We start from the raw sequence: 20,204 nt of genomic DNA, 5'->3' as shown, positions 1-20,204 counted from the left end.
AGAGATTCCAGAAGAAGTACGTACAGTCATTTCTGATTCATGCAAGTCATCATCTATCAGATTAAAGGCTCTAAAATAGAAATGAGCTCAGGAAACTGTGATGTACTCTGATCAAACAAACAGGAAATACTTGAACAAAAATAACCTTGTTATGTGCTTTTATAGAACACGTTCTACAAAAATAAAAGGTTAGTTTTTCAAATATATGTGGATGAATAAAAAAAGGAGCATAATGGTATTTTAAGAGCTCTACAAAATGTGCATTTTCTGAATCACACTCCCATTTCTTAGTAGCACAATAAAAAGAATCCACTTCATATATTAATCGTGCACTTTCAAAGGAAATTGTGTAGAGAGGCACAAGAAGACAAAAGCAGTGTTTTCAAACACTCATCCATATCATGTACACGAGTGCTGGGCTCAAGTACATCTCATTCAGCCTGAACTACAGCAGAGGTTTACAGATATTTTGTGTTTTGTATAAAAACCCACTTGTTCGTTTCGCAATTATTTTCCACAGACATAAGTGTTGCCTTATTCAGTCTGTCTCACAAATGAATCCATCCAATAATCTATAAAAAGGTATTATTACGTCTAATGGTGAGCAGCTTCTCCACAGACACTGCTCTTCGAAACAATAAGGAGTATTGTCTTCTGTTAAAACACTCGCGATAGTTTATAACACAATAACATTTGCACAAAGCTGAATTTCATTTATACTATAAGAATAACTGTACAGGGAGAGCCGGCAGCTGTTTTGGTGACGAACTGAACAAACCTGATGGAATCATCTTTTTGTAAAACATTTCCAAGGTGTCAAGGGTATGAGGAAATGCTTACGCGTGTACAGCATGTGTGTGTTGTATTCTGATATCTCTCTAAACCAGCTTCAGTCGGGGCACTTGGAAACAGGAAGACCCCAGTAGCTTTTCTGTGAAATCACGGAAAAGGTCAGAACGCTTTTCCATATGGAGCAAAACCTATTGCATCCACAGAGCTGCACGTGGCTTAGGTCACCTCACACACAAACAGCCCTCTGGACATAAAAACACACTATTTTTAACTAAGAGCATGCATTCAATTATCTCACAAAGAAAACTGAATTAAATGGTGCCACATTAATAAACATTGCTATTGTTTGCACTGAAAGTTTCAGCTGCATACGGGCCAAAATGTGACCAAATGCATTTGTTGCGGTTTCCATTACTCATTACTGAATTTACAGACATTTCACTTATAGCAAAGTAAATGTGCGAAACATGTACAGTAGGTGCATATGTAATTGCTTACTGTATAAACAACGCGTTAAACAATGATAAAAAACATCAATACGTATTTCTACACTAAACCAGGCTAAAGTGTCAAAATCTTATTCTGACATAATGTGCATCAAAGTTGGATTTCAGCTATAAATTTCACCACGATTTTCCTCTTTGACATAGCCTCCCTCCGTCAAGATTAAACATATCGACATTATATTTTCATTACATTATGTGGGATGATTTTGTATCGAGAGCAGTAAATCACAAAAAAATGCCTTTAGCTGGATTTTCACAGACTGGGTCACAAATATTATGAAGAATACATAAATAATACCTCATTTTAATTAAATACAATAAAACTATACTTATATAACTCTATAATACTCTAAAATGTTAGTTTGGAAGAGGTTGCTTGTTTGACTTACAGAGCGTGACGTAGCCCGAGTCAACATGATTTGTGTATACTGTGTCAGTGTTAAAACATTTCTAATTTAGCAGTAAATACTTCACCAACACCCTGCAGCAATAATCTTATTTCACGCCACTTTCCTGTGAAATGTGAGGTTCTCAGAAGCAGGGGCAAATAACAGCCTGCTATAGATGTTTGGCGTGGCTCTAATACACCTGCTTTCAAATATAGAAGACCTGAGGTGAGTACCTCGAGTGTGTTTCGCCCATTCTGGCCCTGACCATAACCCCCCGTGGAGATGAGAAGACCCAGCCCAGGTCTAACCCTGTCTGGGAAGATTCTGCAGAAGACGCACACACCGCCCTGTCCCATAACGGCTGCATGAGACAAACATTAAAGACATCCATGGGTATTATTGGAGCTGCTTAAATATTCTACTTTAAAATAATTGACAGTAAATCATTCAAAATCATCGACCATGGATCTATAATTTATACTGTAACGTGAGACACAGCTCAAGAAACACCTCTTAGGTTGAATATAATCCCATATAATTACTACCAGCATAATCATGTGATAAATGATATGAATTAGACACAATACACACTCATGCCATGTTTCAGATGAGACTAAATTACTTTTAATACCTCATTATATAACATTTCCCAAACAAATCCAAACAGTTCCTATTTCAAATGAAAAAAACGAAAGAGAATAATTAAAGCAAATACACATTCAAGATTCTACTTTCTATAAGTGTGATTAAGTATGAGTCTCATTTCTTTGGCCATATAGTACTGAAACGTGTAATACATGTGATGTCAACGGTCATCTCTAATCCTGCTGTGAATATCAACACATCTGTGCTAAGTCACGTTTTCTTCACCTGTCACCCAGAAGACGCTAAATGTCATATCAGATATGTACACTTGGCTGACTGCATCTACAATCGGTTTAGATCTGGGAAAGAAAAGATATATTGATAATGTATGTATCCAACAGCTATGCCGATTGTTTGACGATATGACATGCGCTTAATCCAATTGGTTGAGCTGCCAACATGTGACCTGCGTCAAAATATGTTGTAACAATGTCCGTTTTACGGAAGTCGTTCCACTCGGCGGCCATGTTTGCAACGCCTCTGGGCAGCTATTTAACTCATAGCGAGTTCACAGTCCTATCTTGAATGGGGATATTTCTAAAATGGCTGGCAAAAATCACAATTAAACAGCATTTTTTACGATCAATAATAAACCATGACATGAACTATATCATAACCTTGGTTTGCTAAGCTAAAATTGTGCTATATTTTGTGCATATTGTTAATATTAATATCTTTGGTTAGAAGTATTGATTTGTTTATGTTTCATTTTGAGTTTAACTTTTATTCAGTGAGAGATTCATTCATATTTAACTAAAGTGACAGTTCACCCAAAATGTTTAATTCTGTCTTCATTCATTCACCATCTTTTCATTCAAACCTGTATGACTTTCTTTCTTCCGCAGAATACAAAAGAAGATATTTTGAAGAATGTTGTTAACCGGCTCCCATTCACTTGCATTGGTTCTGTGTCCATGCAATAGAAGTGAATGGGTGCCAGTGCTGTTCAGTTAAGAACTTTCTTAAGAAGAAATGCATTATAAAAGTTTGAAATGACAAGAGGTTGAGTAAATGATGACTGAATTTTCATTTTTGGTTAAACAATACCTTTAATTTACATAGAGAAAGATCAATTAAACCTTGAAGGTTGTCAATTCTTAATTTTTTATAAAATTGTTAATCCTTTGTAAATAAAATTGTATTTCGGTTTCATTTTTTACATTTGAATCAAAATATGGTGATACAGACATAATAATTAACCCAGTCTTGTGTATAGTTACACCCCTAAAAGTCATTATCCTTACAATTTGAACATTGTTAAAATATCAAAATAATTTATAATACCAAAATGTAAAATAATTTAAAATGCATGTTACCATCAGGGTTATTACATGTAACTATTAAAACATTCTGTCAATAGAAATCAAGTGAATATAGTGTCTGAAAAGCAAAATAAAAATAGAAATAAGAAATGTTGTCTTTGCAAAATAAACTAAAACTGATATAAAAATATTTGTTTATTTATTTATATTGCAATAAAAACAAAAGCTAAATATGAAACTAAAATGAACATGAACATTTTTAATATTTAAATGTAAATATTAATACTACAATATAACAAAAACCTATTAATAAAATAACTCTGGCAGACAGAAAGTGTTTGGGTTTATGGCATAAAAATGACCTAAAAATGTAGTTGTTAGTCAAATGATATTGTTATGTACCTTGCCTGAAGAAGATGGCCTTCCCCAGCCGAGTCTGTTTTCTCGAAATCTTTTTTTATCATTTTGCTTGCTACGTATTTGCTTATGGCTAGCTGACTGAGGGCATTAAGGCAAGATAAAGCTGTTATAAGACAATAAGTATAGTTAATAGCACTATACTAATAAACTTAGCGTGACTGAAGGTATTTTACCGACAGACAATGTGTCTAGATGTGGGACAGGTTGAATTAAAGGTTGGGTCTTGGTGTGACAGACTCACCTGCCCCACAGGTTTGTGGATGAGGTCTGAGCGGAGGCCTCCCGTAGAGCGGCCGGAGGCCTCAAGGCGGGCCTGGGAAAGGGGCTGCATGCTGGGGCCCATGAGGAGCTCTCCGCCTTTCACGGCAGGGCTTCTGTCAGTCAGCGCTGGCCCCCTGCAGCCCACAGACCTGCCAGGACACAGCGTAGAGAACACACAGGTAAGTGTAAGGGAGAGGAAGGATCTCGGTATGGGGGCTTAGATATAATACTGTCTAATGTTCTCAAAGGAAGACAACTTGATGGATGATAGACAAATAGGCTTTTCTTGAGAATATTGTGAAGGGATTGCATTGTGTTTTCCTTGAAATTGTCATTTGGGGTGATGCATTAGATATGATGGAAAAACTGTTCACTGTTTGACTTTTTTGTTGCTAGTGTTGACTATATGTGAAGGTTTTTTATCATTATGTGCTGTGTGTCTAGTGTTGTTAGTGCTAGAAATAAAATGCCATAATTCGATAAAGTAATAACAGCACAGTAGTGTGTTTGAAGTGTATTTTCCAAGCGGTCATGTGTAAAGTAATCGTGCATGTAGCATTTAATCAGTTAGCGTTCCTTTAACAATCTGATGTTGTCTCGGAAATCATCCTGAACTGTGAAAGTGTTTACGCATTTCAGCTAGAGCAAACTTCACTTGCTATAAACATCTACAACACGTTTCCAAATGTATTTTTCTTCGGAGTGGTGGATAGCTTGCAGATATTCCATGAATCCTGGCAGGGGGTAGAGATGTTTCCATGCCTGTGACACTTTTGTTACACGTTCCAAAATAACAGAATTTTCCAAGGGGTCAAATGAAAACGAGTACTGATTCCCAACAACAGCACCTGTTAACATACGACTTGACCGATTCCAAACGTCCATTAAAATCTTACATAATTTGTCCGGGCAGGTATACATATTTGCAAAGGATGGAGATCTTTTAACCTAAACCAGGTATCAATTACATAATTAAAACAACAACAAAAAGTTTCTTCTGTCAGATAAATAAAATCCGTGACAATATTTTTCGGCTCAATAATGAAAATAACAGGTTAAACCATCATAGTGAGTAGTCAGCAGTATTGGGTATCGTTTGAATTGTATCGGTTCTGCTTATCAATTCGGATTCTTATCGATTCCCAGTTTAGATTATCTTATTATAAGCTTATTGACTGGTTTAAAAAATATAAAGCAAAGTTTGCGTATATATATATATATATATATACATAGCAACCCTGTTTTCAGATTTATTACAATTTGTATTACCATAATTAAACTACATTATTAAACTGGTTATTAATGGTAAATTTGTGGGTCCTTCTTTTTCACAAGTTAACACATGCACATTACTGAAAATACGCACACAGGAATTGATCAGGGAAATTGACATTTTAATTTCAAGTATCCGATTCCTTACCTTTCGATTCCGAATAGATTCCGAATAGATTTTCGATTCCCAACCCTATAGTCGGCTTTTTAAGGTTCAATCGTTTATTTCAGTCACTCACAATTCAAAGAAATACAGTAGAATCAAAACAGCCGTCTTGCACAACTATGGATCAGTATGGTTTAAGGATTTAAATGTATTGAAGATCATGTGTGCAGTCCGTGCAGTGTTCAGTGGTTGTGCACAGTATTTGTGGCTGTGGTGTCTCAATACCTGAAAAAAGTTTAAGAACCACTGGTCTTGAGAAACAGTAGACTTTAGTGTATATGTGTATAAGTCTAGAGATACACAACTTATGGGTGGATGTGTGTTGTGAGTAAGGCTAATCACAAGTCAAAACTGAACCCACCTAGGCCTGGGGAAGTGTCTGTCAAAACTCAGCTGGATGCCATTACCTGCGCCATTACTCATCAGACAATAGAAGTAATTTATGGATAAAAAGATGGACGAATGCATTATAACTGTACTACACAAATATGTTAAGAATGAAAAATATTAATTGTACATGTGCAATCTGAACAATATAGGGCAATACCACCAATCACATAAATGCTTCATGTCAGGTAAGAAAAACTGACAGCAGTTTGACTTGACAAAACAACTATTATAAAAAGAAGCATAGTTCACACGACCTATGAATGAAATGTCATGGATTGAATTCTCTTGGGTGACCAAGTGAGTAACATCAAAGGCCTTTAAGCCAGTCAGAGCAAAAGAAGTGCCACTGGTTTGTACAGGCCTTTTAATATGCGCCTAACTGGCCAAGCTGGACGAGAGGTACCTGAATCAATGCACTCACTCACATCATATTTGGGTGCGGTTTCAATGGTTCTAGATCAGCTAGTTTAGGGCTTAGTCAGACTGTTCCACTGCCAGAGCAGACACGTTGAGTTACGTGTTTTGGTTGGCACGTTGAACAACCATGTTTTTTAGAAAGGAACGTATACGCATATTTTGCACATGGGCGTTATGCACCTATTCTCTTTTTCCTAATGCACCTACGTATTTTTTCATTTTTGCAGGGAGCACCAGTGACAGTAATGGCTCACCTGTGCCTTAGGCAAGAGGTAAAAAACTCATTTTTGGAAAAGTTATCTCAAGGTACCTTTTTAATAAAGCAAACAAGTGAACCCGGAATTAAATCCCAATATATAGCATCACATATATTTCATTCATATTATTTCATTTAATTTATTTATGTGTAAATTAGAAATGCAAGATGTGTTATTGGCCATATCAATAGAAATTTTGTTTCTAATGTTATCGTATAGTATCGGCCGATATATCAAAGCCAATAAATTATAATACATTTTTTATTTCTTGAGACCTGTTAGACTTGTGGCTATTGAGAACACTTTTCTAGGTCTATGTTTTATTTATTAAAAACACTTAAAAGTAAGTCAAGTAGGCTTGGTACATGATTTTCTGAAAAACAGAGAACTAAATGTAACCTTGTTTTCTGTATATGTTTTAAAATAAAAGCAGTTGTCCGCTTATTGACAACTTTCAGGCCCAGAAAAAAATATGAATATTGAGAAATTCTATATCGGCCAATATATCGGTTATCAGCTTCCAAATTTTTATTGTACAAAATGTACATTGCGGTGCATCCTTAATGTAAATAATATAATGATTTTATTTTGTTTGACAACATGTCTGTGTACGAATAATATTATTGGATTATTGAATTATTGAAAAATAATTATGAGAGTCTTGGTGAAAAAGTGGGTCTTGGGATAGACTGTACCTGTCTAAGTGGGTCCCGGAATAAACAGTTTGGGAACCCCTGTTTCAGACAGACACCTCTTACCTAAGCATTCATTCAACTTAATTATCAAAAGTGCAAAAAGATTTCCTGCTGTATCGAAGTATCGCCCTGGAATAGCTAATAAATGAAATGAGACGGCTGAAGTCCAGCTAGACAGGAGACATGGTCAACAAGTATCATGTCTCTTTTATGAGTGGTACCTGGTGGGATTCCTTAAGATTCCAGCAAGCAGGGCGAGGCTGCCCACAGAGGAATGTTGTTGCTGTTTTAAGTGACTATTACTACCTGCTGGCTCTCTTTCACTCGGGCCTCTATTGCCTGGGGATTCGATTGGATTGGAGCTGTAAAGTCTTATGTTCCGCGGGGCTGCTCCCAGGGGTAAATCTATGGGAGAGGCAGGACCCTCATTCGGGCCCAGTGGGGGGCTACAATCGCAGGCCTGCCCTAGCCTTTGGGCTGCCCTGCTTGCGGCTAAAGAGTCCTCAGCAGGACACGCTATCCCAGTTACACGGCTCAAGTGCCAAATCACCTCCTATAGCAACTATAAAGGTTTGGCTGAAGAAATGTATTTATCAATATTTTACACTTTGACATATACATCCAGGTACGATGAATGTTTCGAAATGCTGTGAACAAAAAGATATTGCTTCATTCCCACAGGTGGAGCTGCACCAAATAGACAGATAGGCCTCCACCCTGACAGTTTCAATCCCACGCTTTTACAAGGGCATGATAAACACAGCGCTTCAGATCCGTTCCTTCGCTTTAAACACACACGGTGCTAAGGGTAGAGTTGACACCAGTCCTAGAAATCACAAATAGCTAGTGTAATCCCAATGGGCCAACAGGGCACTGAGGGTGAGACCGAAGAGGTGATGTGTTCATACGCTGTCAGGCTAAAACCTTGTATCCAAAATTTCATGTTTTTGATAAATCATCACTATTGGTCACCCTTTTATGTTTGTGTGTGAGTTTGCAAAGATTTAACCAATGAAAAGTATTGAAAAGAGCTTGTCAAGTTTGATAACACAGTGATTAATTATTGAAAAAATATTTTTGCAGTTTTGGACATACAAACTTTCAGTCTGATGGGAATTGTTGAATGGGTGTGTGCTTAAGTCATAGACGTGCTTGTGCATTAACTTGGCCCGGTTTCACAGACAAGGCTTAGCTTAAGCTATAGAGTCGATGGAGTTTTTAAAAAAAACATTATTGGTGTGCATTTTGAGTAAGCAACGGTCCTGATGTAGGTCAGAGCTCAAACATTCATTTAAGTCTGGGACAAGTCTTAAGCTTTGTCTGTGAAACAAGGCCCTAAACCTTTTATTTAAGTTTAACGATAATACTCATGTTTTCTTCACTAAAACAATGCAAAGTGTTTCCGTCCGTGGATTCATGTTTCATAATAAAGCACACAAGACCTATTCACTTATTTTATTACCAACACATCTCATTGCAATTTGTAACTTTTTGAGTACTGCTTTGCACCAGTGACGGTTTGGTTTAGAGGTAAACCTTCATCATTTCTTCTAATACTTGTACGATTCTGTTCGATTCACGTGTAAAATAGTTCTTCCTTGAGATTATGTTGGTATTATGAAGCACCTATAGCATTACTCGCTGTAAATAAATAATGTATAGGCTCCTGATCTAAGCGTCAGAGACAGAAGTTTAACTCTGATGAGCGTCAAACAAGGTTCACCATCGCAGGCGTATGTATTGTAGACAGAGTGTACTTTTAATGTTGAAAGACAGTATGAGGAGAACACTGAAAGGGAAACAGCTGAAGTGGGCATGTCACTGCAGTGTTTGACATCCAAGGTGATACCGTTGTCTTCAGCACCTCTGTACTCTTTCCTCTGTTTTTACAGGTGCCTGTTGCCGGTTGTTTTAGGCACACGTGAGAGCATTACACGGAGCGACTGGAGGAAAGAGGTGGCCAGCCCACGTCATCACCTACCCAGGGTCAGGTTTACTGACAATGCCTCAACGCTCATCCAGCGAGGCCCATACAAGAGCACAAAGTGCATTTTCTCCACCCTCAATTTAGTCATAAGAGTCATATACCAGACTGGTTATATTTCTCATGGGGAGAATAAAGGAAACTGTCTTGGCACAGGAGGCATAATGTTCTTCATGGTGCTTTGAGAAACACATACAGGACAGAGTGCATTTCCTCCATCAACACTTGAACACTACACATGCTTCCATTGTGATGATTTACTTTTCTCCAGTGTATAATTCAGGAAACTATTATAAAATGCCGCAGATTATTTGGTGTTCTGTTCTCGGTGTAATTCTGTATTATCTGGACATTGAACCTAACAAAGACTCACTGACATGTCACCATTATATTTTAAAAGGATTAATAATAGTTAGAAGCGTTGATACTTCCATAACAAATAGTTCATATTGGTAAGATTTTTGAGTCTAAAGGTTGAATGAGATTGTATTAATGTTGTTACAATGCAGGATTTAGACCGAAACATTTTTACATGGATGTTGTAACGTAACTTAATAACACAACAAGTATCAAAGCTCCATAAGTATTATTTCGTAAACTATTACCTAGTTTATCAATACAATATGATTATAAAAAAGAATTGCTCTTATTTACTTATGCTGACAGAATATAACATAAATGAGATTGAATTGAGATTACATCATTACATTTTGCATTATATAAATAATAATATTAATAAAAATGTGTTTGACAACCGAAGTCTTCTCTTTTTATTTAAATATGTTATTAAAGAATAAAGATTAAAAACTGCATTTTTGTTGCATAGTTGACTGAACTGAGCTTCACTGTTTTTATACTGCATAGGTGAATAAAACGCAGCCGTTGCCCTATAGGTTGGCTTTAACTTTTTGCCAAATAATTTTTCTAATACCTTAAAAGTTCAATGATTTGTCCATTTAGTACCATACACCTCATATTACAACATACAGACAGTACTTGTTTGTCAATGATTTAGCCTTTTGGAAATACCAAAGCAAAAACGGACCTGATATTTGACCAAAAGACATACTTTGACATGTTTTGAAAGAATGGTCATGCAGTTTCATTGAGCTATTCAAAATACATGTGGTTATTTAGAAACATTTATAATGGGATCCAAGGTTAATACAAAACATCACGTTATAAAAAGTCTTTCAAACTGTCAGAAATTTCAATTCAATTCAACTTTATTTATATAGCGCTTTTCACAATTTGCTTTGTTCCAAAGCAGCTTTACAGGAGAAAAATAAAAACCCCAAAAAAGGGTAAAACACGCTACATGGTGTTTTATATAGTAAATTAAATTATTCTAGTAAATAATATCTAATGTCAGCATCTCCTGGTGGTTTATTTAGCATATGTTGAATTAAGTGAATGCTTGGCTGTATAACACACAGCATAGCTGCATTTTAGGGTTAGTTTTTTTTTTAGAATAATAAAGGCCTGAGAATAACAAAAGAGACAAGTATCCCTGAAGGAACAAGCGCACAAGCCAAGAGGACATGATAAAGATCAGGTCTGGCCTGGACATCGCTGCTGCTGCTCCGGGGCAAGACAGAAGGATGAGTAAATATGTGCCATCAGATAAACCCGTCTCTCCAGTTCTTCCACATAACAGACTCCACTTCAGGAATCTAAAGCAATGAATCTAAACTGAGCCCACCTGTTCACAAAGGACAGTTACCATCTAGCCAAGTAAACAGTTTGAAGCATTTAATGGCTGTGAACACTTATAACACACACGTGACGGAGAGATATAACCAGTCGTTCAATTTAAAATGATATGAAGTTTTGTTAAGAAGACATATAAGAGCATACCGTGAAAGCAAATGCAGGCCCGCATGTAGAGAACTGTTTTACTGCCCGCCGTATGATGTGGATGAAAGCTGGGACCCCTGCTGAGACAATGAGATTCTGATCTTTAACATCAGCACCCATCCGCCCCACTGTAATTACAGGGAAGAGTCAGGCCACGGAGCACGGTGACATTCTCTGATCAGGACACATATATGTGTTGCCCTCCAGCCATTCGTTCCCTCGTTGTAATAAATATTATAGGTGAAGTTCCTGTAGTCTAATCCATGGGATAACAACAGGGTTTATTTAAATGCACATTCAGATACTCATTTAAAGCAGTGTCAATAAAACGCATGATGTGAGTTGTAAGTTGTCACTCGGCACGTTTATCCAAAGCAAGTTACAGTGTGTTTAATACACATACATTTCCTCTGAATCAACATGGGATTAAGTGCCCACACATGTCACTTTTTAGATCAGTCTTGTAGTAATAACATTTACACCTTTACACTGAGAAGTACAGTAAAAAAATTGGTGTTTACAGTGAATATACCTTTACATTGACAAACACATTTTCCTTCATTAAGGCATAAAAAAGCTTCGTTACATTTTCAGTGAAAACAAACTAGTTGTTGGCCGCAATGCCACACGCATAGTCACACAATAATAAATATACTGTATTTTTAACATAAAAAATACAATTATTTTCTAAAAATAATCTACTTGGAAATGGACAAATTTGCATCTCAAGGGCATCGCTTGTTTTAAAAATAAGACCGATACAAAATTACTGTTTATGTTTCCAAATTGTGCCAATGTTTTGTAGTTTGTAGATCATCTACAATCTACAACAACAACAACAAAAACACTACAACAAAAATGTTTCACTTTTGCAGTGTCAGTGTGTTATTAGAAACGCAGATAAGCTCGCAAGTTTAACAACACGTTCACCAACTGGTTCCAAGGTTTTTGTTGAACCGGACCCAATGCAAACAGCTTTTTGATGTCACGCTGTTAGACTGGGGCTTATTCGGCACGGAGACTCTGATTATGAATTGCACATGCAATGAGACAGGAAGCCCAGGACACAAGGGCGAGCAGAGCAGAGGAGAGGCTGAGAACGGTAGATGGTTTAATGAAGACTAAAGGTCTTACGCAAAGAGGAAAAGGAGGGTTCTGGAAGCTTTCATGGCTGGACAATGTAACAGCCTCTCCCACTTCGGAATGGTACAACTGTGAGACATAGTTAAGAGAAAGACTAAATAATGAACTTGTGATGTTAGAAACCCATGATCGTGGTCTAAAAGAGACGAAACAGTGTACTACCACTATGACATACCATTTAGCAGGGCCCTGCCACATTTCACATCACAGCATCTGGGAACACAGTAAAGTTTGGGGATTTCTTTCTTTCCGGACAATTTGTTGCATTTAGGCAATTGCCTGCCCACCTTCCTACTTTCCCACCTTTCACACTCTGCCTATTCACATCAAACAGTCCTGGATATGGGAAAGAGGGGAGCAGGGTGAAGGGGAAAACCCCAGTGTTTCTGTCCCCCATAATGGAGCCACGAAAGCCCCGGTGAGGGATGCGGCGGTTCAGGCCATGACCACTAACAGGCCCCCTGCTGCAAGAATGCGTAGGACTGCGTACAGTAGTTAAGGATCTGACCATTAACTGATGGAGACGCGGCTCACGGAAGTAGACTGGTTCCCCTAGCGGACACAGAGGAAGCACCTCATGCCCCAGTGCCTATTAAAGCCAATTAGAGAGGGCTTGAATGTGGTCCTGTCTGGCCTCTGTTACTGTTATATTAGAACAATCTGTCATTCAAGATTTACCAGTTTGCAATATTTATAAAACTAGTGGTATTTACCTTATAATAATGGCTCAAGTTACTTTGGCTACATAAAAAGAGCATCAAGTGCATATTGTTCAACAAAACATATTCTGTCTATTCAGACAAAGTTTTATCATACTGAAATTCATTGTTATGTAACTTGAGATAAACATAGCAGAACTTCACTACAAGAACATAGCAGATTATGTACACTGTGTTGCCGCACTTTTAAATCCTTCATTTATAACGCTATGATTCACGACGTGGGAACCTCAACAGGAGCAAGACAGAAAAATAGGTGGAATTCCAAAGATGAGTCATGTCACTCTCACAACTTCGGTATCGACCCCTGTCATCTGCACTTTGCTGACAGACTGAAATTTCTCTGGGCAAAATACAAGCCAAAACAGCGCTACAACATTGTCACTGAAAGAAAACCCTGTGAGGGTTAAGAAAGACAAACTTTAGTTAATTTACAAAGCTAATGACATCTGTCAGATGTAGAAGAAACACCTCTGCAGGTCTTTCTTTACCAGCAGAGAGAAGCAGCTGTTCAAACCTGATGCGAGCCATCTCCATCATTCCTGCTGTCTGCAAAATATGACATAAAGAAATCCAATCACTTGAGCTGCATTCCAATTCGCCTACTTCTACTATCTCTAATATTAGGTACTGTTTCTGTATTGGAATAATAGGGAGTTTAGGTAGCACACACTGGTACATACTAACAGGAAGTGGCCGTTGTATGTGCCTAGATAACATTGTGTCCAATTTCTGTCACAAACATCAGAATACAGTGAATATGTGTTTTGATATGTCTTTGGTGTGTTATAAGTTGCCAAAGCATGTACTGGACATGTTAAATTGCAAAAATCAAAGTGTCGGAAGAAAAGATACATTCTATCGTGGTATGATTTGATTTAAGGGCTCTTTTAACCGCCCAAATGTATGAGCAAGTAAGGTGTACGTACCTTTGTGTCAGTACAATTGATTTGGAACCGGATGTTCCAAATATGGTAAGAGGCGTTACTTCGAATTTTACCGGAAGAAGAAGACCATCCGGGAATCTTTGGAGTACTATTTTCAACATACTACGATTTGGGACACACTAATTCTACTTTCGAATACTATTAGGATGGAGAGCATGCTGTTTGGAAAGCAGGTTTATACATTTTGTAGCAGATCCGTCAGTCAACTTCCCTATACGTCAGCCATGATTGACTTAGGTCAACAGTTTTATTAGTTTAAGAGATGTCATGATAATACCACAGAAAATCATACAGAATTGCTTGCTTGTTACTCAGTTACTATCAGTTGCTGTTACTATTTTCACAGCAAACGTGCATAAAGAACACAAGCAGTTTTCTTAATCTTACTTCAGTATTATTGTCTTTGCAACGTTCACTTGATGTTATTAATGCAGAAAAGCTTTGCTGTTGTTTTGCTAGTAAAGCATACATCAAACAAATGCAGACATCATTTCAAAACAAACGATCTAAAATCAGACAAAAATGATCCCTTTTATAGATAATAAAAAATAAAAGAAATGGAATTGCAGCCACTCTTGCTACTGACATCCTAAATGTGGCTAATGTGCGTACTGTATGTGGTAAAAGTATACATTTACTGTACATGAACTATAGACTGCTTCAGAAGAAGCAAAAATCGCATGCGTACTCTTGTGACCCCAACTGAACTTCCGGTACACATTCACAATAGAGTGCCTGTAAATTATGTCTGAAAACAAGCAAAAGAAACTGAGAACAACCGATACTTGGCTAAACTTGTCTCTCCAGTATTTTGACTTTAGACTCCGGTACCAAGCTCAACCGCTAGATGTCAATGTGCCATCCGGTTTCTTTAAAAGCAACCAAACTACAGGACCCATTCAACAAATAGTTTATTTAATAAAATGAACATACAACAAAATTCAACAAATCATTTTTAATACAAGTATTATAAAGTAAAACAATTATACAAACTGTAATCTGAAATGTACCGTCCATAACAGAAACATACCCAGGCAATATTATTGGCAAGACAAAACAAGTTCAATGAAACAGACAACAATGTTGTTGCTGTGGGGAAGATTTACTGAATAAACCGGCAGTCTATGTAGAGAGATTTTTTGCATGTTTGTGAGCTGCATTTCCTTCCCACTTTACCATCTTTGTAAAGGAACAGGGAAAATATACAGTAACAAGGAAGTTTATAAGCTTCTTACTTCCCTACATGGGTGTAAGCACTACACTCCATCAGTCATGATCAGTTTACCCATAAACGTTAATGTCAAAGTTTCAAGCGGAAAGGTTTCATACATATTGATGTGGACCAAAAAAATGGCGCTGGTCGTTTTTGGTGTACTATCCCTTTTGGTGCAATGGGTATACCATTCACTATTCTGTTGTGAAATATGCACCACATCCCCGTTCCTTTGTCACAGAGTAAACATCCCAATACATTGTACGTCCTTGCATCTTCCTTTCACAGCTACATAATCAATCAATTCAATGGGTGAAACATGGACATTCATACTGTGAGTCACCTGAAGCATTCTTCAAAAACGCCTTTACAAAAATCTAAGAAACCCAATAAATCAGCAGGCAAATAGGTTAAAAAATGCTTATTTATTAACTGAGTGTGTACATTTGGGGAGTGTGGGTCCGAACCCAGGGGGCGCTGAGGTATGTGACTCCTCTCCAGCTCATCTCCGGCATGGGCCAAGGCACGTATCAAAGGCCCGGGGGATTGTCGACAAACAGCAGCTTCCAAAATGAAAAGAGGAAATTCAGCGGATTTGCTTCTGCGCAACATCAAAGGCTTGAGATAGAACGACAATTTCCACTTGAGATTTTCTATTTAGATGTTATTGGAAGAGTGGCACCACCACAACGCAAGACATTTGTCTCACAGTCACACGTTTGCAACGGGAGGGTTGGGTGGTTTTGCTTGCTGTGGCGCTTGGCACCAAATGAAATTCCTCCATTGTTGATTAAGACTCCAAACATCAAATGGACTTTATGTTCTGTGTAAGTTCATTGAATCTGATAAATAGTTTGTTTGTGCTGGATTGTGATACGCATCTATGCCTTTAGTTGTTAAAAGCCCTCTGCAATCTCCCCTCTTGCGCAGAGCAACAGCCGTGGATCATTACAGTTCGTGAACTAATAAGTGAGCGCTTGATAAGGAAGCGCAGTGGAGGTGGTAGACGTGACTTTGCGGCCCAAGGGAGTAGCCTACAATCCAAATTGTCACAGACTGCGTGAAACGAAAACGTCATGCTGACGACAAGGATCAGACATTAGATAAGACCACTTCATTTATGATTTTTACAGCATGCGAGTTTTGGATGTTGGTTCATTTTAGATATTTGGTTTTGAAAAATAAATACATTTCTAGTTTTAAAGACGGCATTTACGAACCCTCTTGTCATTTCAAGCCTGTATGAGTTTGTTTCTTCTGTCGAACAAAAAAGAAGATATTTAGAAAAAATATTTTGGTTACTTTGGATATCTTGGGTACCGCCATTGTTACCAACATTCTTTTCAAATGATCTCTTTTGTGGGCAAAGGGTGAGCAAATGATGACAGAATTTTCATTTTTGGGTGAACTAATAATCATTATTTCTGTCATTGCACGAGAAGCACAGCACCCTCCAGTGGTCTTTGCAGTGCGCCTATAAAGACTCACCCATAAAGGGGACAAAATAATGATTGTTTTTTTCAAATGGACACTTATAGTACAAAATGCAAACATTCCTTTAACATTTGTATCTTATGAAAATGAAAAACAAATGTGAGGGGAATGTGCACAAACTGCAAAAACTGTCTTTTTTTATTATAAAGCTTCGGAATGTATTAGGAAGTCATGCATAACATTTTATATTTCTCTTAGACTAGATCAGCAGGAAACAGTCTTCAACTCTCGTGCATGGAAACATTAAGCGAAATCAACCTTTAATCCTCAAATCAACAACAGTTTATTTCAAGTTACAAAAGTAACTGTCAGTGTAATCTACGTGATGTAGCATGTCTCAATGATAAGGCTTATTGTTGCCCGGTGATTTGCCAATAGATAAATCCGTCAACACATCCAGACGTTTCACGCAGCATCAGCCAGGCTGTCAGGGTAAAAACATCAAATTCCAGACTGTTTAATGAACTACAACTACTATGGTCTCTCCCAGCAGTTGCTTTCCAACTGGACGTACTTGAAACTTCACGGATTTGTGAGTAAACTGAGGAAAACTTGAAATTGTGTGACAGCTGGCACCGACCCAGAGAAACATCATAGCACTTTTTCCAACAATATCACTCACATCCTGCATGTTTTTCCGATACGGTGACAAACACTAAAGCTTTAAATAAAGATATGCGCTCTTTAAAGCTCTTATTCTTCAATCTTTTATGAGACGTTATTGGCAGACGGAGTGAATAAAGCATAATTGTACCATAACCGTACTATACTTGTTGGGAGTAAAAAAAACACACCTGTTCTCAAGGCGCGGCGACTGATAAAAAAAGCACTTGAAAAATAGCATTCAACACTGAATTTCTTCATTTCTTAAGTAATTGTTAAATGCTTTTGAAGTGGGGTATCTTTGCTTTGAAGTCCTGTAACACACATACACGTAATGCACTCACTGTTTAATACAAAGTAAGGTCCACCAGCATTTCATGAGAGGCGTTTCGCTTATCGCGATATTGTATACTGTCTGCGTTAGGGCCCCCCTTATACGAATAACACTTAATATTCCAAAAGTATGCAAAGCCCTCAAGGTCAAATGAACTGACTGCTCACACCTGACAGCCTTTGAAAAAGGAATCTAAGCCCCCATAAAGAGTTGCAAGCTTTGTTTTAAATCTATCATCTAAAGTAAATAAATGTATACACTCTTACACTCCTTCTACATACAGGTACATCATATGCTGAAAATGTAATCTCCCTGTGATAAAGAAATGTGAATTTTGTTTGATCATTAGATTGGCATAAAGTTAGATAGGGAAGAGACACAATCTGGACAAGGGCCAGGTATGTGTCTGTGTGCGCCTGAGGAGCAGTGATCTGTCTGTCTGTATGTTTGACGCCTTCACTGATGGGACAGGTGTCTCTCTCGCATTCAGCCTGACTACATCATCTTACTGATAATTGCCTTCAAGTGCTTTCCCCGAGCCAGCCTTCTGTCAGCAGGGCAACCTAAGCTTCACCTTCACTTCTGTGACACAAACTTGAAAAACACACAGGTTAAACAGAGGGTCATAAGAGGAGGACTGTATGATGTATGATGTAATTCAAAAGTATATAAGAACATTCAAGTGAAGCATTCCACACTAAAGTTAGATAGGAACAATAGACCACACCTTTATAAGTGAAATTACAATACATTTTGATAAATTATGTCCCACATAAAGCTAGGTCTGTGCAATGTAAGTGGAGGTCCCCCATCTCTAGAACTTTAGCTTGCCCAGGTGTAAAAAAGTTCACCTTTTTTCACACATTAATTTAGTAATAAACATGCAAAAATTGTTTTTAGTACTTATTAGAATAAACTTATGATCAAAGTCTTTTCGATCTGAGTAGAAGTACACAGTTGATGCCCCCTGTTAACCGAAACTATGAAGTAGAACTGTGGACACTTCACGCACTGAACGGTCGCAGTTTCGCTAACTTAGCGGAAGTGATAACGCTTCAAGTTGACGATGACTAAATGCACTAATTTTTATGTACCTGCATTTTGCCGTCCGATTGACGTCATTTGGGCTCGTCTGGGAAACTGCTAAACTTCCTGTTCGTATAAAGCCGTTTAGTAGGCCTATTTCATTTGGAATGGATACTACCCTTCTAAAATTCATAGCACACTACATGGTTAAGTGCATAGTTTAAGTGCATAGTGTGTATATATCATATGGGACTTACTTAATAGTGTATAAATATACAAAAATATAGTAAAGTACAAAATTTATGTCTGACAAAAGCGCTCTTTAGGTACATTATGAAAGTATACTTAGTGAACTTTTTATCTGGGTGGGGTTTGTGGTTTTACTAGCGCATCAAGAAACTACGGTACATCTTAACTATGTTCTCCCGAATTACACAGAACAAACAAACAAGAATTAACAATTAACTGTTTCCCCATAAAAATAAACAATCTGTAGATTATATAAAATTCCAAAAATTTTCAGTTTTGTGTGTGTGTGTCCTATCACATAAACAATGGATTACAAAGTTGACAATTACAGCTGCTAATGTACACAACACGTGTTGGCGAAATGACCATCACTCACACCAGGTACGATAATATCTTAAAACTTTCTCAAAGACTGCTTTGATGGGTTTGACAAGCCTCGTAACATAACATTGTTATACAATGAGCTTAATCCCTGCCAGGTATTAAAACATTCAAGGAGTTGAGGATGTCTCACGCATTGTTCTGGCAATCCATCTAGTTTCAATCTTTAGGCGCAATCTCATTTACATTATTCCAGAGAAATCTCGTTGTATGACCACAAGAGAATGAGGACAGAAAGAGAGAAAGCATTTTCACTAGCGTTCAGTATCTCACCAGAGGGATCGACTACAAGCAGAGATATTTAGCATATATAGGTATCTACATAATGAAAGTGCCAAACTTAGTTCCCTCATAGTGCTTCTCTCCGTTTAGCTCTCCACACTAGCTATCTGGTGCATTTGAACTGTTTAGCATTTAGCTCTCATTGTTTCGTATGAGCCAACAGGGCACAAAGACATGTGGAACATCTAAACACTCTCCATCCCAGGTCCAGTCCGGAAAATGAGCGCTCAGATGTCCGGTTCAATGAAATCTGTCAGTGCCGTAAGGCATGATCGTGGGTTTTGACTGAAACATATTCGCAGACATAGCGGGTTCGGATTACCAAGTCGAATCCACTGGCTTGTCTCTGAAGAGCAAGAGGCTTTGTGGGCTTTGTACACCAAGGAAAGACTAATCTAAGAGGGTTGAAAGGCATCGAGCCTCGACCACACAATAACAGATCCTCCACGTCAAAGACACGTAACTTTGACCTGAAGATATTGTTGTACGCAGTTATAAAT

Source organism: Barbatula barbatula (genome assembly GCF_947034865.1).
Source record: "Barbatula barbatula genome assembly, chromosome: 3".
Lineage (NCBI taxonomy): Eukaryota > Metazoa > Chordata > Actinopteri > Cypriniformes > Nemacheilidae > Barbatula > Barbatula barbatula.
Note: the sequence above shows the minus strand (reverse complement) of the source record.